At 29.8% G+C, this 21,920-nt stretch overlaps 1 protein-coding gene across 3 annotated transcripts in view; it reads right to left on the reverse strand.

The window, feature by feature from the left end:
- Positions 1 to 21,920, reverse strand: part of LOC113363178 (GTP-binding protein Rit2) — a 104,552-nt gene that overhangs the window by 51,421 nt on the left and 31,211 nt on the right. For all 3 annotated transcript variants that reach the window (XM_026605658.1, XM_026605659.1, XM_026605657.1), the window contains exon 2: positions 20,316 to 20,554. The gene's annotated coding sequence lies outside the window, so the exon portion shown is untranslated. The remainder of the gene's footprint in view (positions 1 to 20,315; positions 20,555 to 21,920) is intronic.

A 21,920-nucleotide genomic window follows, 5' to 3' on the forward strand; every position in this document is an offset into this window, starting at 1 on the left:
GTGTTTATTAGTTTTTGGCAAAGGTAGGCTCAGCGGTTTCGGAGATACAGAGCTAAATGTAAAAAAAATGGCAGTTTTTGAGAGAACTAAGCGTCCGATTTAAATGATTCAAAGAACTTTCTGCTTGTTTCAACAAAATAATTGCTTTTGGAAAAAAAAATTTTGTTTGTAATTTTTTTTTTCAAAATATTTTTGTAATTTTGGATCAAAAGTTCAGAAAATTACCCAGGCTAAGCACAGTCTAAGCGCCACTCTAGTGCAAATATTTACCCAGGTGCGTTTAGACTGTTTATGTACTGGGGCACTTTTTCAGTTTTGTGAAAACTATTGAAAAATGTGAAAATGCCGCCAAGCTAAGCACAGTATAAGTGAAAATGTCGCACAGAATTATTTGTAAGTGCGTTTAGACTGTGACTATACGGGAGCACTTTTTCAATTTTGTGTAAATTAGGCAACAATTTTTTTGAAATTGAATTCGAAATGAAATGAAATGATGATTGTTAATGTTCTGAAGAAAAATTGATTTATTTATGATTTACATTTGATTTCTGAGCAAATATCAAATATCTTGCAATATCAAGATAATGCAAAAATAATGAAAGTTACAGTATTTGTTGCAATAATATATTTGTAAATGTTTAAAATTTCTCAAATATTTCATTACAGTTCCAGCAATTTGCCTCAAGGCACCATGCCATACACCACTAGTTTTCATTTACATTGATAACTACTAGCAGTGGTGCTTTGAGGTTGTTACCAACCTCTCAGATTAACCCAATTCCAAAGTTCTATCCACAAAACGTGATAACATCTCTTTGCCCGGAGTACATAATAGTTCCGGTATATCCGGTTATCCGGTTATCTGTAGTTCCGGTTAATGGACGGACTGAACGCGGAAGCTTTTATTGCACCATGAACAGATCGACGGATTGAGAATTATCTCAAACGAGTACGGAAAAATATAAAAAAGAGGAAAATGGATGAAAAAATCATTTAAAATACTTGTGTAGAATGTAGAATAATGACGGTTTGTTTTATAAATCGGAGTTAAATGATAAAAATTAATAAAACACCAAACAACATAAAATTACAAAAACGATAAACAAAACAAAAAATTTTGAAGAGCATTATAATAGAGAGCTCTTAAAAATTCTTAAAAGAATGTTGAGACGTTCCCGAAAGCCCTCAGAGGTTTTTGGGAGTCGACACAAGACAAAAGAACTCTTTCGAATAATCTGAAGTTCTAAGCACTTAAGAGTTCTCAATAGCGCTCAAAAGTCCTCAAAAACCCTCAGAAGTTCTCAAAAGCTTGCATAAGATTTTAAAAATACTCAAGAGTTCTCCGGAAGTCCCAAAAAATCTTAAGAACACCTAAGAGATCTCAAGTACCTTTGGAAGTTCTCAAGAACCATCGGATGTTCTCAAAAATCCTCAAATGTTCTCGAGAATACCCATATATTCTCAAGAATCCTAAGACGTTCTTAAAAGTCCCTATACGATTTTAAAAGTTTGAAATTTATCTTAAACGCTCTTAAAGGATTTCAAGAGATATCAGGAACACTTAAGAGTTTTCAGGGTTCTCAAGAGCACCTCAGAAGTTCTTAAGGTCCTTCAAAAGTTTTCAAAGGCTCTTAAAAGATCTCATGGGCTCATAAAAGATCTCATGGGCTCTTAAAAGATTTCATGGGCTCTTAAAAGATCTCATGGGCTCTTAAAAGATCTCAGGGGCTTTAAGAAGATCTCAAAGGCTCTCAAAAAATCTCAAGGGATCTCAGAAGTTCTCAAAGGCTCCTACAAGCTCTCAAGGGACCTCACACGTTCTCAAGGAACCTCAGACGTTTTCTAGAGCTCTCAGAAGATTTCAAGGGTCCTCACAAGATCTCGTAAGCCCTCAAAAGTCCTCAAATGGTCTCAAAAGTCCTCAAAGGATCTCATAAATCCTCTCATAAATTCAATAAAACTCCCAAATATTCTCAAAAGATTTTCTAAGTAAGTAAGTTTCTCTCGTAAATTTGCAAAGGACCTGAATTGTACTCTTAAAAATTCTCAAGTGTTCTCAAGAGTACTCAAATGCTCTCAAAAACATTTAAATGCCATCAAATGCTTTTAAAAGTACTTAAGAGATCACAAAAGCATTCAAAAGATCCCAAGTTCCCTCAAAAGTACTCAAGATTCTTTATAAGCTTTGAAATGCTCTCAAGGGTACTCAAAAGTTTTTCTCTGCAGTACTCAAGGTTTCTCACTATTTCTTAAGATTCCTCACGAGTACTCAAGATCCTTCGTGAGATCTCAAGATCCTTCGCGAGATCTCAAGATTCTATGCAAATTCTCAAGATTCCTCACGAGTTGTCAAGAGCCCTCGCAAATTAAGATCTTAAATGGGTTCTCAAGATCCCTCGCAAATTCTCAAAATCTTTCATGAGTTCTCAAGATTCCTCACGAGTTCTCAAGATCCCTCGAAAATTTTCGAAATCTTTAATGAATTCTCAAGATCCCTCGCAAATTTTCAAGATCTTCAATGAGTTCTCAAGATCCCTCGCAATCTTTCAAGATCCTTCGCAAATTCTCAAGATTTTTTACGAGTTCTCAAGAATTCTCAAGATCCCTTGCAAATTCTCAAGAATTCCCAAGATTCCTCGCAAATTTTCAAGATCTCATAAGTTCTTAAGATTACTCACGTGTACGCATGAGCATTCAAAAATTCTCAAGAGTGAACTTGAATCTTGTCAAGAGTGTCTCACGTGTTCTCAAGAGTATACAAGATTTCTCAAGAGTACTTAAGATACCTAATTTCAAGAGTTTTCACGATATGCCAAGATTTATACAATCTTTGAGGAGTTCTTGCCATTTTAGCTGATCTCAAGATCTACCAAGAGTTCTAATAATCTACCAAGACTTCTAAAGATCTTTCAAGAGTTCTCAAAATCTCCCAATAATTTTCAAGAACTCATAAATTCTCAAGGCAATCTTGAGTTCTCAGGATATCTCAAGATCCCACGAAGGCTTTAAAGAGATTTTTAAGGGTACTAATCACGAGTTCTCAAGATCCCTCACGAGTTCTCAAGTTTCCTCGCGAATTTTCAAGATCCCTCACGAGTTCTGAAAATACCTCGCGAATTTTCAAGATCCCTCACGAGTTCTGAAAATACCTCGCGAATTTTCAAGATCTTTGGCAAATTCTCAAGATCTACCAAGAGTTCTGAACATTTTTCACAAGTTCTAAAGAGTTTTCAAAATCTCGCCCCAAGAGTTCTCTAGATCTTTCACGAGTACTTAAGATAATTCTCAAGAGCAATCTTGAGTTCTCAGAATTTCTTAAGTTCCCGCAAAGGCTTTAAAGAAATTATTAAGGGTACTAATCATGGGTTCTCTAGATCCCTCACGAGTTCTCGAGATCCCTCACGAGTTCTAAGATATCTCGCAAATTTTAAAGATCTTTTAAGAGATCTCAAGATCTACCAAGAGTTCTAAAGATCTTTCAAAAGTTCTGAAGAGTTTTCAAAATCTCGCCCAAGAGTTCTCTAGATCTCTTACGAGTACTTAAGATATGTAATAAATTCTCAAGAACAATATTGAGTTCTCAGGAGTTCTTAAGTTCTCACAAAGGCTTTAAAGAAATTTTCAAGGAAGAAATTTTCTAATCATGAGTTCTTGCGAATTCTTAATTTGAGTTCTAAAGAGTACTCACATGTTTTCAAGAGCATTCAGAAGATCTCAAGAGTGATCTTGACTCTTCACAAGAGTGCCTCACGTGCTCTCAAGAGTATACAAGCGTTCTCAAAGGTAATCAAGAAAATTCTCAAGACTCACAAGAGGTACTAAGAATGTACATAAGCTAATTCCAGCAAACTTTCACAAATTATTATTACCCCCGGTTTCCTCTAAATTTAAACCCGGTCCAAAGCCATTAAACTCAACTGAGAACACCTAAAGCTGAATTCGTGACGATCAAACGGTCGATTGAGCATTGAACATACATCGGCCGGTCGTTTTAGAAATCGTAAATCGTATTTTCGGATTTTATAACATAAAGGTGTAAAACGCCTCTTAATGCTTTTCGCCTTGTCGTAAAATCTAATTCTAAATCAACAATTTACTAAAAAAGAACTAACCGACCAACTTCGAACTTTGAAGTCGGAAATAGACTCTTGGAGAGGAGAAGATGATGGTAGAAATATATATATATATATATATATTTTTGAATAGTCTTGAATTTGATGTTGATATATATGTTTAATTTGAGTTTAATATTCGGGCGTAACATCAATAAAAATAGTATGAGTTTTTTTAAAAAATTTATTTATTTAAAATCCATACGTTTCGGCTAGCATCTTAGCCATCATTCAGTGGTAATCAAGTTAAAATTTTGTATCCTAATATAGCATATGAAACCATTATTAATCCATGGTATGAGTATGTGCACATTGATAAGATATGTATTTTTTAACACAAACATCACAAATGGTAAAACACACTAATAATCATGATAACTTGACAAGTTGTCGAAACTATGTATTTACTCTTCGGAGTTTAGGATAGAAATATTTTCTATCCTAAACTCCGAAGAGTAAATACATAGTTTCGACAACTTGTCAAGTTATCATGATTATTAGTGTGTTTTACCATTTGTGATGTTTGTGTTAAAAAATACATATCTTATCAATGTGCACATACTCATACCATGGATTAATAATGGTTTCATATGCTATATTAGGATACAAAATTTTAACTTGATTACCACTGAATGATGGCTAAGATGCTAGCCGAAACGTATGGATTTTAAATAAATAAATTTTTTAAAAAAACTCATACTATTTTTATTGATGTTACGCCCGAATATTAAACTCAAATTAAACATATATATATATATATATATATGTATGTATGCATATACTAGCTGACCCTGCAAACTTTATTTTGCTAAGTAAAGTATATTCTAAACAATTTCTAGAGGATCGAAAATATTAATACTTTAAGTGTATAAGGATGTGTTCTTTGAATGCTATATACAATGAGGTATTATAAAAACAATAAACCCCATTAGTTTGTCTAAATTTTATGAATACAATCAAACTAGAAGTTTTATACACTTTCTATAGAAAACATGGAATAATCCATCCAAGTCTTTTTTGTTCTTTCGACTTATTGATTACGTTTCAAGTTTTTCAGATTCTTTTTGGATTCTGGATTTTGTGTCTAATTGTAAATAATACTACTGAGCTTATACAAAATTTTCAAATTTTTGCGAGGAGAGATTGAAAATGAATTAAGTATCTCTTCTTCGATCTGCTTTTTGATAAGTTTCAAGTAACATTCGATGAATTAAAGTAAATTTAATAAAAAGTATATATGCAGAGCAGGGCGAGGCACAAAGGTCCAATTTGACTTGAAGCAAATATAAACTATATTGTGAAAATCAAACCAATTATATCACAACAAATAACACATTTCAAACAAACAATTATCTGACTACGTTCAGTAAAACTGCCTTCTACTTCATCATTGTAGAAATGTGCTTTTTTTGCTGTCTTTCAAAAATTTGTTATCTAGACCTTTTTACCCTATAGGCGGGGTAACTTGGAATGGACAGATAGCAAACAGGTTTAATGTCTTATTTTAATTTTGAAAGTATTTTACAAAATAATTACATTTTTAACTAATGCTAAAAAACTACCAACGAAAGAAAATACTTTTATTATTGATTTTCAAGGATTACCGTTTATCTCCCGACAGCAGGGTCATGAGAATCAAGGTTATAGCTGGTTATACATCTTTTCCCTCTACTTTCAAATATTGTTGTTAATCAATGCTTAACTTTACTGATTTTTGACACACCGGTGGTGGAACTTTTTAACCCCGGACCTTCATATATTACTATCTATTCTTCGATAAATTCTGGGAAATTATAACTGGGAAAATGTTATTCGGCAAAATGTCCCTTTGATCCATACCAAATTTAGGTTCTAAATTTAAATAAATTAAATAAAAAATGATATAACCTAGAAAATGTTTTATAAATGCCAATGAGTATATAATTATACAAATGAGATCTTTCAGAGCACCGTGTTTGAGAAAAATATGCCAAAAAATGTATTTTCATATTAACATTTCAAAAAAGTTGATATTTTAAGTTTCTAGTAACACTTGCGGCCCGTTTACTAACTTTTTTGTATATAAATAAAACTACAAACAAAACTACTTACTACAATTTAATCATAATTAAATAATATTCACGGAAAACATCATATTAAACGTAATTGAACATGATCTGTCAAAAACGTTTGACATTTGACATATTAGCCACCGTCCATTGTTTTATTTAAATTACGCTTGTACAAACAATTTCAAATTAAAAATGTAGAGTTTGTACGCGATTTTGGAATAATATCTCACCTTTCCGACAACCTACTAATTAGGACGAATTTTTCAAGACTAAGACTGGCCAAATCGGTTTAGCCGTTTTCCAGTTTTACCGAATAATTTGATCGAAAGCTCCATTTTTATATATAAGATATATATATATATATATATATATATATATATATATAACAGTGTATTATATAATAATCCCACTTAATTCGTACACATCGTATCATATCGTAGTAGATTAGTTTATATATTCCTCGTCGTTTAATCCTTCATTATATTCCCAAGAGCGTTTTCCCCATAGGAAATGAGAACAGGTAATTTGCAAAGATATAACTACGAGTTTTGCACTGTTTGCGCTGAATATAACTAAATAAGTTAAACAGAAATAACTAAATAACTAAATAACTGCTTGTTTGTTCTGTCGTTGTTATCATTTCGCAAAACTTTGTTGTTCGAGTTGGAAATGGAGCAAACAACGAAACAACTTGATGAACAAATTTAATATATATATATATATATATATATAATATCAGGATAGGGTGTCCCAGAACACAACGTCAAGCTGAAACCGGGTGATAGAATTAACCGTAACTGTCCTGAAAAACATTAGAAAAAAATTATCTCACATATGAGTTTTCAAGTGTAACCGAAAGCTTAGACAACATTGTGACAATTTTTTGGTTATTTTGGTTAATTTATATTAATTTTGTTTATTTAAACTTCGTATCCGTCTTCGTTAATAACATTTCTAAGACCACAGTTAACAATAATGACACTCTTACCCTAAGTTTTTAAGGATTTAGACTTTTATGAATATGAATTTGAAATTTAAGAAATCGGTCGATTTTAAAAGGCTCTGCGTTAAAAAAAATGTACGAAAATGTATTGGCAAGTATCATCAAAAGTTGGAGAATTTAGTCAGGATTGTGCAATGGTATAATACTTGATACTTTCAGTATATAAAATTTCCAGTAAAAAATGAAAACGACATGCATGTTGATAGTACAAGCTCCAATATGCGAGAGAGCAAAATGATTCAACCAAAAATCATGTCATTTTTACGTTTTTATTTTTCACTCAAAATTTTCTATAATAAAACTATCAAGTATTTTGACATTTTACAATCCTAATTAAATGTGCCAACTTTTGACAGAACTTGCCAACACACCTTGGTACATTTTTTTTTACATGAGAGCCTCTAAAAGTTGAGCAAGTTTATATATTTCTGATTCATAGTTTACCAAAAAGTGATAATTCTAGAAAATTTGAGGCACTTGTGTTATTATTTTGGACTGTGATCCTAGAAAAGATATTTATGATTACGGATCCAAAGTTTGGATGATCAAAATTAATATAAATTAACCACAATAACCAAAAAATTGTCATAATTTCAGCAAAGCTCTAAGTTACACTTGAAAGCTCATAATTTCCAAACGTGAGATAATTTTTTGCAGAAAGTTATGGAGCACCCTGTTTATATATATATATATATATATATATATATATATATATATATAAGTTAAAATGCGTCTATTTTCCTCCGGTTTTGGCGCATTTTCACAATTTCGCCTCCGGGTCGTGCTCCGGAAAACTTTTTGATATTTCTCCCCCAGTGTGTAATAATAACAACGAACATTAAAGACCAAGAGCCGAAGGTAATAAAAAAAATCTGGAATATCTAAAATTTTAAATCATTTGGGAATAGCTCAGTCGGTAGCATTCCCGAAACTCACGACTAAGGGATACTCGGTTCGAGTCTGGCACTGACATAGATTTGTCCTTAGATTCATTCATTTGATTTATTGGTTGAAATTAAGTAAAATTTGAATCGTTGATTTCAGATAGTATATAAATAGATGTTACAAAAAATTGAAGAAAAAAAAGAAGACAGTTTTGAAAAAAATTAATAGTATAGAATATATAAAGTTAGTATATAATTAAATAAATATAGCAATGAAATGTAAAAGCGTCGTAATTATGGCTAAATTCTTTAAGTATGTGAGGTCAACAAAAATAAATAAAAAAATCATTTGGGCATATTTTACATTTTAAAGAAATATTGAAACATTAGAGAAAATACATGTGTTAGAATTAGTTAGCGTATGTTAATTATAAGAAATCATCAAAGTCTGAAATCATGGACAATAATTTTCAATTTACTTTAAGGAAAAATGCATCACTACATCAAAGCATCACACCCAGTTATTTTTTTGCATTCACTTTTTTTTAACAATTTTAATAAAAATATGCAGAATAACAGATTTCGTGGTCTAAACGAACAAAAGCGTACTAGTAACAATTATATTATTTTATAAATTAATTAATTTATGATAATTATAATTAAGATTACAACCAGACTATTAACTTAATTGCAAACTTCAATCTGTAAATTAATCTATCTTGTAACAATTACACTACTTTTTTCGTTAATTATTTTATAACAATTATGCTTCTAGGAAATTACGATTACAGCCAGACTATTTATTTAATTGCAAACTTCAATCTCAAATGCACTAATGCATTAATCTTCCACTTTTTCATAACTCTACAATTTTTTTATATAATAAAATTTTTCACCAAAGCCCTGTCTATATCGCGAACAAGACAACTTTAGGAATTTCAATCAGAAATCGTTTTAGGAGCACATCGTCAGGTAAATAATAACACATGACAAAAATATCATATTCGAAGTCTATACTTTGTATCAGAAATCAGAAATAAAACCATGTAGGAAATACAACCATATTAGAAATGACGTAATAATAGAAATATAAAATAATAACTGAATAATAATCGTCTGTTTTTTATAATAATAATAATAATATTCAGCATGGGCTCGGGATATTTTTTATATTATATTAAATAACTTGAAAAGTTTGTTCTCGTTAGTCTTTCTGATTTGTTTAGCAGAAACTTGATAAAATTCACAACAAATGGATATAAACTGTTTTTACACTCCAATAGCAAAATTTTGAATAAAACAAGTTCGACTCGCTTTTATGTAATGCACAAGTTTGCTCTATACGGATTTGGAACACTTTTCTTTCTTCCTTTAAATAACACGAAAACTTCTTTCAGGACACTCTTTTTTGTTTCGCTTAACAGAAACTAGATAAAATTAACTATAAATCTATTTAAAAAATCTGAAACTCTCTGATACAAAATTTTTGAAAAATAAACTAGTTTGGACTCGTCCTTAAGTGTTTTGTGTAAAGTATTTATGAGTAAGGGACATTTTTATGTATTTTTTTCAATATCTTCAAAACTCTCTTCCAAACTCTCTTCTTTATTTAGCTTAGCTGGAATTAGATAAAATGTACTAAAATCTTAATATAAACGATCTTATAAGCTCCGATACAAAAATTATGAAAAAAAACTGGTTCGAACTCGTTCTTATATTATATTAAGTGTTCTATGTAAATTGCATTTATGAGTTAGGGACATTTTTCTACATTTTGTTCAATATCTAGAAAATTTTGTTCGGGACACTCTGTTGTACTTAGCTTAGCAGAAATAAAATATAATTTACTACAATTCTATATAAACAGTTTTATACACAAACATTTAAAAAAAAATAGTTTCAACTCGCAATTAGGAATTGTGTAAAATGTCTATATTTGAGTTCGGGACATTTTTATACATTTTGTCACATATCTCAAAAATTTTGTTCCTAACATTTTTTTTTTCTTTAAATAGATAAAATGTACTAATATTCTACATAAGCAATCATATCAAGTTATTTGAAGAAATGTAAAAAATGTCTCTCTAACTTCAAACATTTATCTAGTTTCTGCTAAACTAACCATACAACTCCATCGAGGAAAATTAAATGATGAATGTGTGATGTCCAAGTAAATTAATGGATACGACAGGTGGACTTATATACGATCATTCAAAGTTGTGAGGAGGTATTTTCCTACCCAAATGGTTTAATATGAACAGAAACGAATTCCTATAATGGTACAAGAATTAGATATAAGACCTGCCTTTGTTCAAATCACCAAAAATAATGACAAGTTAAAGTCATATAGCTTCAGATATCTCCGTCTAATTGCGTCTCTACAAATAAATATTTATACCAACACTTTGTTGAATTACATAGTTTCTTTATAGAAGCCTTCGATTCGGTCCACGTGTTAATTAGCAGCAAATAGCTGCTAATACTAGAGCAATAGCAAATAGCAGCAGCAAGTACGATTCTATTTCGGAATTTTCTTAATATAAACGTGTGAAGATCGTTTAGACGGGATTTTCTTATCCAAATAAACATGAATGGTCTTTGGTAAGGGAAAACTTTGCCAAATAGACGAAGGATTTTATCTAGTTTTTGCTAAACTAAATAAAAAATAGTGCTCTGAACGAAATTTTTGAGATACTTGATAAATTGTAGAAAAATATCCCATATTGAAAATAACGCAATTTATTTTATTTCAAACTAGATTTTGAGGCCGTTTTTAAATTAGATTTATTATATGAGATTGTTTATATACAACTAGCAAACCCGACGAACTCCGTTTCGCCACCAGATGTTTTCGTGAGAAAGATGAAGAAATTTTTTGTTTGTTTTATATTTGAAAAGGAAAAATTTGATTTTATTACACAACAGTAATGAATGTATTTCGATTACAAAAATGAAGTATTTTTCAGTTGTACTTCTCTAAGTAAATGAAAGTGAATCCGCAAACTATCCGTTTCATTGAAGTGCTCTTTGGTAAACCACATTTTTTGTTTTTTGGTCTGACGTTAACACAAACAATGCGGATGGTTTTCCAACTCGTGAACAGGCAACGTATAACTGCCCATGTGAAAAACAATGATTTTCTAAATAATCTATTTGAAATTTATCCCGCAAACACTAAGCGATTGGCCTTGCGAACGCAAGGCGAACTGGAAATTGCAATCGTTTGAAGTCAAACGGAAGACCAGTCGGAATCATTGGTATGTCACCAAATCGCCAGCAATTTTTGATTGAATGGTGAAATTCAGTGCGTGTACATCATTATTTTTTGTGGCAAGAATTGCTCGTTGACTTAACCAAGCATAATTCTGATAATTCTCACTAATGTCATTACTCGAATTTTTAATTACTGTGCGTGCAGTTCCAGCAATTTGCATTAAGGCACGATGCCATGCACCACTTTTTTAGCTATAAACATTGCGGAGCCCGAGACCTTTCCAACGAATGCAAAATTGTTGAAATCGGTTCGTGCGTTTTGGAGTTATATCGTCAGGAAGGAAAACCCGACTTATTTTTATATATATGTAGATTATTGTCAATTTTATCTACTTCATGCTAAGGTGAATAAAAAATAGTGCGCTGAACAAAATTTTTGAGATACTTAACAAAATGTAGAAAAATGTCCCGAACTCAAATAAAGCAAATTTGCACAGTACCTAAGGGCGAGTTAAAACTATTATTTTTTCAACATTTTTGTATAAGAGTGTATATAAAACAGTTCATATAGAATAGTAGTGAATTTTATATTATTTCTGCTAAGCTAAATAAAATAGAGTGTCCAGAACAAAATTTTCGAGATATTAGACAAAATATACCGAAGTCATGAATGCTTTACACAAAACACTCAAAGACGAGTCCGAACTATTTTTTGTCAAAATTTTGTATCAGAGTGTTTAAGATTTGTAGTAAATTTTATCTAGTTTCTGCTAACCTAAATAAAAAATAGTGTTCTGAAAGAATTTTTCACGTTATTTAAAGAAATGTACAAAAATGTCGGCCGTATTGGAAAATTGCACAATACATAAGGCAAACAAGATTTATTATAAAATTTTTGTATCGGAATGTATAAGATAGTTTATATGCAATTGTGGTAAATTTTATATAGTTTCTGCCAAGCTAAATAAAACAAAGCATCCCGAACAATATTTTTAGGATATTTAAAAACATGTAGAAAAGTATTCCGACAATTAAATTGCAAAGCGACAATATACAAGTTCGATTTCAAACTAGCTGTAAGTGGAGTTCTGTCTTAAGGCAATTAGGGCATCGCGCCTTAAGGCAAATTGCTGGAACTTCCCGTACCACAATTCAAAATTCGAGTAATTAAAAATAATCAATAAAAGCTTGATCAGTGATTTGAAACTTTTAATAGAATTTCGAACCATATTAAATCATTCTATCTTAAATCATTTATTTTGAAATATTTTGGAAATTTTGAACTTTTTTTCAAAGCAATCGTACTGCTTTAACTGCATAGAGACTAAATGTCAAAGCGCGTGAGCGCCGCATCGCCGTCTAACGCGTAAACATTGGTACGGAACCCATAGGAATGTAAACCAAATTTATACTTATTGTTAAAATCTCTATAAAATATCTGATAATTTGATGTGCATATGTCTAATGATAATTTTTAACCGCCAAGTGGCTCATTTTTTTACTTTTTCCTCCATATTTCCAAAGTCATGAGACCTGCCAATTTGATCAATTCTTCATTTAGTCAATACAAGTGAAATGTTTTTTGAATTATTCAAATCGGACGCTCCGTTCTCTTAAAAACTGAGTTACCGTTTTTGGCACTTTTTGCCACGTATCTTCAGAACGGCTAGACGTGCCTTCGCTTAAAACTAATCAGCACGTCTCCTTATCAATACGAATCGAATGCTTTTTGAATTATTCAAATCGGTTGATCCGTGTTCCTGAAATCGTCGACGAAAATTTGTATCCGAACATACATACACACACGCACACACATACACACACACATACATCCATTTTTTTTAAGGTATGCCAAAATGTTCAGAAGGTTTTGAAACGTTAAGATCTATAAAAATTTTCATTTTCGATTTTTTTGCGATTACTATAACTTGCCCTATGGGAAGTTAACTAGATTCATTTAAAATTTTGAAACGTATATATGCATAAAATTAGGCAAATAGAATTATAGTAAAAAAGAGTTCTTGAAATAAAATTTTCGAGTTATTTAGTTGAAAAAATGTGCAAGATTCATATATAGCAAATTCGCACTTCACACAAGAGCGAAGTTTCGGAAATACACCCCCAAGTGTCAATTTAGGTCTAGTAGTCTTTCCACCCTCGTTTGCTGTCCACATAACTTGTCAGGAAGTCCCAACAAGTGTTTTTCTCTCGACTAACTAAATTGTTCCGAAATGTTCTCAAAAATTCTCCGAACAGTTAACTGAGCACGAACGAGAGCACACCCGATAGAGCAATAAAGGGGGCCAGATGGGGCCAGGTGGGTGGTGCCCCCCATTCACTTCACCACTTACTACCTTTTAACCCATTTTAGCCCCACGACGGTGACCTCATTTAGTAGGAGAGAAGATTTTGGAGACAGAGAGGACTATTGGCAAGTTGTAGACGAAAGGAAAAATGTAAGGTAGACCAGAGCTAAAATGTGATATTTTTTATTTATACTATTTTAAAGTTGACGACGTCGATAACACAAAATAGACGCCCTCATTTTCTAAAAGTATTTTTCTTTTAGTTAGTTTTGTTTCGGTTTTGAGCACTGTTGTTTAGTTTACAATACTTGAGTATAATTTTCAATTTTTTAATTTTTAATTTTCAATTTCGTTATTTAACTGTTTTATAAGATGTATTGTTATTTTCAAGTCAGATTCAACATTTTTATATAACCTTCTTCTGTTTATTTTTAATTAATGAGCATCCTTAAAAAAACTGTTGATCTATGCTAAAAGCAGTCATGATGAGGGATGATCATTGTAATTATTAAATTAGATTATTAATTAGATTCAATATTTTTTTATTATTGTAATCGTAAGCATTCTTTATTGTTACCAATCATAAGACTTAAAATTATATGTACACATATTTGATAATTTATTACAAGTTGAAAAAGAACTATTAGAAGTAATATAAATTTAATATCTTATTTAAATCCATATTTGATAGGCATACTTTTTATAGAAGAAACATAAAATTACTATTTTTAAATTATTTTACTTGTATTTGCTGTTTTCATCTAGTGCACTCTCTTTTATGTGTAAAGGTTCAGTTGGCCCTTTTTACCCCAACCACATGTAAGCTTTCATACATGTTATATAAAAAAGAGTTAAATCTAACTCAAATATAACAACGCAACTTATAAAAAAATTAAATAATTTATATGGAAGCTAAGGAGGGGGCGTCCGTTAATCACGTGATCAATTTTTTAAGAATATTTGAACCCCTCTCTCCCCCTTGGTGATACGTGATGATATTCAAAACTCATAACATTTTTTATTTTTTGCAAATGTTTGGATTTTTTGTTGTAAAATTCAGATAAAAAATAAATACACGTGCTATCTTACTAGACCTATCCTACCCCCAAGTGATTTTTCGCAATTTTTTGTCAAAGCCCCTCCCTCCCCCTGAAAACCTCACGTGATTAATGGATGCCCCCTGAGAGCTATTTGTGATAGGGGTAAGTGGTTACAAGAAATTTGTAACAAAAAACTTGAACAATTTTAAAATATTTATTCGTCTCAATTTAACATTAAAACGTACTGCATAATATTGTCGTAGTAACTGTTCCGCAGGTCGACACAGAAAACAAAAGTGTGCAGGTGAGTCATTTTTGATATGTAATTTAAAATTGCACTATCGTGAAATTTCGCTTTGCGACATTATCATCGGTTAATTTCAATTTTATGTATAGATTTCAATTTTGTAAAAAAAAAATCACATAAAACAAAACCTTGGGGCTAATCGTAACATACAAAAATTAAATACAAATTAAAGTGAAGATGATTAGGTGGAATGTTTGTTAAATATGGTCAGACGTAAATTGTGTAACAGTAGACTTATCAATATGTCAATTTTATTAAAAATAAGCAAATAAATAATCAGAGCTATTATCGCTTTTTTTGTCGTTACTACTTGCCCCGGTAGGTGTCACAACTAGCCTCAAACTAACTTTATAAAATGATTAATTGTAAATTAATGATACATGATTGATTACAAAATTATTTTTACTAGATTTTGTAGAAATGGATCTCAAGATATATTAACTTGAAAAAAACTATTACAACTAGCACTCCTACTTAAAAATTAAATTCAGGTATCTTAAACTAAACAATACTGCTCAAAACCTCCAAAAAAAAACTAACAACTATACACGGATATTATTTTCATGTAAATTCTATCCTTTGCACTCTTATTTATTTAAATTTATGTTATTATTTATCAATATTGCTAGATGTTATTAATTATTTAACAGTTGTAATAATTATTGAAATTTAAAAAAAGGACAAAAAACTTTACACTTTTGTTGAAAATTTAACGATGTTGCCGTTTATCTCGTGATACCAATGTCTCCCCATTTAGACAATAGTAACGGTTTCACCCCTTTTGCCCTCTACTTTAAAATAGTATCGTTATCAAACACCAAACTTGTTTTTGAAATAATTATGGCAGGTTTTTTCTCCCTACGTTATTTCCATAATTATTTTCACCTGTAGGTAAATCACAATTTGGATATGAATTATGAAAAAATATTATCTGGGTCACGCGTCGTCGTGTTTTTTTGGGTAGTATAGGTAGTAAAGACAGTGCTGGATTTTGAGTGAAAATTTGGATTTTGAGAAAAAAATTCTATACAATATAATCAACTTCTTTTAACAACATTTTTTATTTCAAGAAATATAATTAACAAAACATAATACGATTGCAATTCAAAATTTGGGTTGAAATAACCGATTATTAAAATTTATTATTTTGCCTTGCCTCCCTCTTTGAACGTAAATTATCAAATTGGTTAATAAGTTATCAAATTTGGCAATTTGGCTAATATAAAGATCCGTAAACAAGCTGGAAGTTTAAGAAAAATATTTTCTTCAGTTCTCGAGCCCTCTTAAAATGACAAATTTGTGCACTTCCAAGCTTATAGCGTCGAAAAAAAAATTAAACTAGTGACGCATGGCATTGTGCCTTAAGACAAATTATTGAAACATCCCTTACTAAAAATTACATTTTATAAAGAGCTTTTTAAATTTTTTGAAAAATGAAAAAAAAATGACTTTTAAAACATATTTTTTGTATTTTGAAATTTTTTGAAAATTATCAACTTTTTGCAAAGTAATCGCGCTGCGTAGCTGTTTCAGAAGAAATATCGAAACTCAATTACCATTTTTCGTAATTGCCTGTGCCAAAAGCTAATCAGCACGTCTCCCCATCAATACAAATCTAATATTTTTTAATTATTCAAGTTGATTTCGGGAACACGAATCAACCGATTTAAATGATTCAATTCCTATTGATAAGGAGACGTGCTGATTAGTTATTGGCCAAAGATACGGGCCAAAATGCCAAAAATGATAATTCAGTTTTTGAGAAAAGAAGCGTCCAATATCATTCAAAAATGTTTTACAGAATAAATAACTGCTTAAATTTGTGGGAAGCAGGTTTAGCGGTTTCCATGATTCAATAAAAAAATTTGAAAAAGAAACATTTGGTGGACAAAAGTGATCATAAGCCATATGCATATCAAATTATCAGATATTTTAAAAATATTTTCATAATAAGTATAAATTTTGTTTACATTTATATGCGTTCTGTAATATTGTTTATCCGTTAAACTGCGACGCGGCGCTTATGCGCTTCTACATTTTGTCCCTACGCAGATCAAACAGCGCGATTGCTTTAAAAAAAAGTTCGAAAGTTCGTAAAATTTCAGGGATGGGGCGGCATTTTTGTCAGTGCCCCGGGGCGCTAAATTTCTAAATCCGGCCCTGAGTATAGAAGTATAAGTATAGGTATGGGTATGGGTATATTTGGGTTTGGTTGGGTGGTCGTGCTCACATCCGTGTTTCGTTTCGTGTGTGATCTATAATTACGTGTTGCGTTCGGCAATAAAAAACACTATATCGAACGAACCGACGAACGCAATTCGACAATATGTGGAGCAGGTGGAGCAGGAGCAGGAGGAGCAGCAGAGTAAATTGACAAACGATCGTGTAGGTACATACTGCAATATGATAATGGTTTAAAATGGACATTATGTACAGGGTGTCCCAGAAATCAACGTCAAAACGAAACAGTCGGCGTGACAGATATTGATTGGTTACAATCAATAACTGTCACGCCGACTGTTGTCAAGAAAGAAAATGAATCTTGTGTAGTTTAAACATTATGAGCTTTTAAGTGCAATCTAAAACTTCGGTCAAAATGTGACCATTTTTCGATTATTGTGGTTAATTTTTTAAAATATGTAGTAATTGCAGCTTAATCTTGCAAAAATACTTTTTCAAAAAACATTCGATTCCTATTGATAGGGAGATGTGCTGATTAGTTTTTGGCAAAGGCAGGTCCAGCCGTTACGGAGATACGGAGCAAAAAGTGCAAAAAATAGTAATCAAGTTTTTGAGAGCTCGGAGCATCCGATTTGTATGATCCAAAAAAACATTCAATTCGTAATGACAGCGAGAAGTGGTTATTAATTTTTGGCAAAGGCAGGTCCAGCGGATTCGGAGATACAGAGCTAAATGTGTAAAAAATAGCAGTTTTCGAGCGTCCGATTTGAATGATCTAAAAAACTTTCTGCTTGTGCTGAAAAAACAATTGCTTTTTATAAAATATTTTTGTAATTTTGGATCAAAAATTCAAAAAATTACCCAGGCTAGGCACAGTCTAAGCGCCACTCTGATACAAATGTTTTTACCCAAGTGGGTTTAGACTGTTTATGTATTGGAGCACTTTTCCAATTTTGTGAAAACTATTAAAAATGTGAAAATGTCGCCAAGCTAAGGACAATATAAGTGAAAAAAATGTCGCACAGAATTATTTGCAAATGCGTTTAGACTGTGACTATACCGAAGCACTTTTTCAATTTTGTGCAAATTAGGCAACTATTTTTTTTTTTGAAATTGAATTCGAAATGAAATGACGATTGTTAATGTTCTGGAGATAAATTGATTTATGATTTATGATTTACATTTGAATTGCTCAGATATAACAAGATAGCAAAAATAATGAAAGTTACAGTATTTGTAATAATATAATTGTAAACGTTTGAAATTTCTCGAATATTTCATTACGGTCTGGTACGGAAAGTTCCAGCAATTTGTCTTAAGGCACGATGCCATACACCACTAGTTTGTAAATTATTCATGCTCCATAACTCTAATTTATTCAATTACTCTACTTAAAATTTAACACAAAAATCATCGTTAAAGACAAGTTAGTGTATGAATGTAATCTATGAGTTCTGTGCATATTTATTGGTATAAGGCACCATATCTATAATTCACATAAAATTTAGTCAAATCGTTTGGAAAAATTAAAGATTAATTTATAAATCTTTGCCTTTCATGCGATGAAACGCCTTAGAATGATTTACTTATTATATACTTTCATGTCGATACCAGTTCTATCCCATATTTTCATATTGGAATGTATAAAATAGTTTATTTATGAATGTCGTAAATTCTATCTAGTTTCTGATAAGCTAGCAAAGAAAGAGTACCCGAAACAAGTTTTTAAAAAATGTAAAAAATGCCCATGATCCATACATAGAAAATATATAGGGGCGAGTTCAAACTTTCATTATAATTTTAATCATCAGAGTGTATAACAAATTTTAGTAAATTATATCTAGTTTCTACTAAACTGAATCAAAGAAAGTGCCCTGAACAATTTTTTAAAGTTATTTAATAAAATGTAAAAAAAATTCCGAATATTCAATTATGAATTACACAACGAAAGAGGCAGATTTATAGGTAGCTTTATTCAAAATTTTTGTATTCGAGTTTATAAGATTGTTTATATAAAACAGTAGTAAATTTTATCTAGTTTCTGCTAAGCTAAATAGAAAAGAGTGCCCCTAACAAAATGTTGAAGATATTCAATAAAATGTAGAGAAATGTCCCCAATTTGTGAATTCACAGTATATACATGTTTGTTTTATTCAAAATTTTCGTATCGGAGTTCACAAAATTGTTTATATAAGATTCTAGTACATTTTATTTAGTTTCTGCTAAGCTGAATAAAAAAAGAATGCAAGTTATTTAAAAAAATGTTAAAAAATTACTCTTTTAGTTAGCAAATTTGCTCAATATGTAAATGCAAATTCAAGCTAATATTACTCAAAAATTTTGTATAAGAGTGTATTAGATAATTTATATTAAATTGTTATAAATTTTATGTAGTTTTCGTTAAGCTAACTAGAGAATAATTTGCGAAACAAAATTTTCGAGTTATTTATTTAAATGCAGAAAAATGTCCCAAATCCATATATGGCAAATTTGCACTATACACAACAGCAAATTTGAACCAATTTTTCTCAAAATTTTCATATGGATGAACATAAAATAATTTAACTCTGAATTTTGGTATTTTTTTCTATTTTTTGCTAAATTAACTAAGAAAGAGTGCCCAAAACAAAATTTTCCTGTTATTTAATTCAATTTAGATAAATGTCACAAATCCATACATGGCAACTTTGTACTATACAGCGAAATTTAACCAATTTTTTTCACAATTTTCGTATGGGTGAGCATAAGATAGTTTATTTAAAATGCTAGTAAATTTTATCTAGTTTCAGCTAAGCTAGCCATATAAAAATGTCCAAAGCAAAATTTTCCTGTTATTTAATTAAATGAAGAAAAATGTCCCGCAAAATAACAGTGAGTTCCAACTAATTTTTGCAAAATTTTCCTATCGGAAGGTATGAAGTAATTTATATGGAATTGCTGTAAATTTCATCTAGTTTCTCCCAAACTAACCAAAAAAAGAGTGCCTAAACAAAATTTCACGACGCATACAATTTTTTCCTCAGTAAACACTTTCAAGAGTTGTTTATTATGTTCTTTCAAACGACGCAACTGTAAAAACAATTTTTGGCAAAACATCAATAGGACGTCTTCTCGATTTAATTTATAAACGAAAGACATATTTCAACGATGTATAAATAACAAAACAACACACGCAATGATAGAAAAAAAACGATGAATATAAATTTAAATCCAATTACCTTTTAGAGTAATTCCCTAAAAGTCCTTTTGCTCCTCTCTTCAGACTTTCCTTAGTCCTTAGTCCTTTTGAAACCGAATTAAATCACAGAGTTTATTACACTTCCTTGTGAGAGTAATCTCATAATAAAATACACACACACATCAACACACCGACACACACACTTGGAAACACTTCAATTAATTATTTCCATTGAATGAATAGACACTGATTGAAGGTACTTCCTCCTTATACGTTCACCTGTTGGAAAAAGGAAAATAATTCATTAAATATGAATGAAGAAATATGAAATATATATATATATAAATAAATATATATATACATAAATATAATTTTATTTTATATTATAAATATATAAAAGAGCAATTTTGGAACGAGAAACAAAAATTCTACATGAGTAAAAACAATTATCTAAATTTTTATACTAATTTCATTATTCTGCAAATATTTTATATATTTATATTTTTATTTATTCACGACTATTAAAAACAGCAAAAAAATTTTACCTTCACTTTACAATTCAATATTACTTAATTAATTACTTTTAGTATCTAAATATTTATCTAAATCTATTCAAAAGTTTCAAATTTCCAAAAATGCAATATTTTCAAATAGTTATATTCTTTTATTGAAAACTTGATCTATTTGGTATGAATTTTGTGGCAATTTAATAATATTTAATAATGATAATTAATTGTTTTATGGTAATTTATAAAATTATTACTCATAAAGATATTTTTAAAAAACATGTAAATTTTATATTATTTTATTAAATTAAATATAAATCAATAATAAATATTAAGTTTACTGACAACAATTTATTATTATTTAGATGTAATATATATTATTAAATAAATTATACAATTGTTGATGTTATTGCTATTTTATTTATACATTTTATAATACTATATTAGGATTACAAATGTAATTAATTATTCAAAATTTTAGTTAGATTTAAATGAAATTTTTAACAATTTTATACATATCATTTTATTTTTTGTTAATAATTTAATTGATATATCATTTTATGATAAATATAAACTTATATAATTAAATTATTTAGAATAGTATTGTTAATATTTTCTTATATTTTTCTCTTCTATTTTAATGTATAATTTTAATTATAAAATTGTAATAATTATTAAAAACTAAAATTGTTAAATTCTCGTATTTGTTTTTATAATAAATATATTAAAATTTTTCTAAATTTTTAAGTTTTTCTATCAATCTTATAATTTTTAATAGAATTTTGGATTTCAGGTCTAGTTTATAAATATTTCAAATAAATATATCAAAATTTTCCAAATTTTTAAGTTTATTGTCAATCTTGATATTTTTAATAAGATTTTGAATCTGTTTGAAATTTCAAGTCTAATTTATGAATATTTTAAAAACTAATAAATATGTACTAAAAGTTATTAAAAAAATCCCAAATTTTTAAACAGATACATCAAAAATTTCCAAAATTTTTAAGTTTTGCATCTATTTTATTATTTTTAGTAATATTTTGAATATATTTGAAATACTAGTATAATTTAAAATATTTCAAAAACTATTAAATTATAAGTCTTTTTTATAAAAGTTGAAAAATAATTGAATACTAAAA

The sequence above is a fragment of the Ctenocephalides felis genome, unplaced genomic scaffold, assembly GCF_003426905.1.
Source record: "Ctenocephalides felis isolate EL2017-DRISC unplaced genomic scaffold, ASM342690v1 CF-g0.4_SCAFFOLD_00845, whole genome shotgun sequence".
NCBI lineage: Eukaryota > Metazoa > Arthropoda > Insecta > Siphonaptera > Pulicidae > Ctenocephalides > Ctenocephalides felis.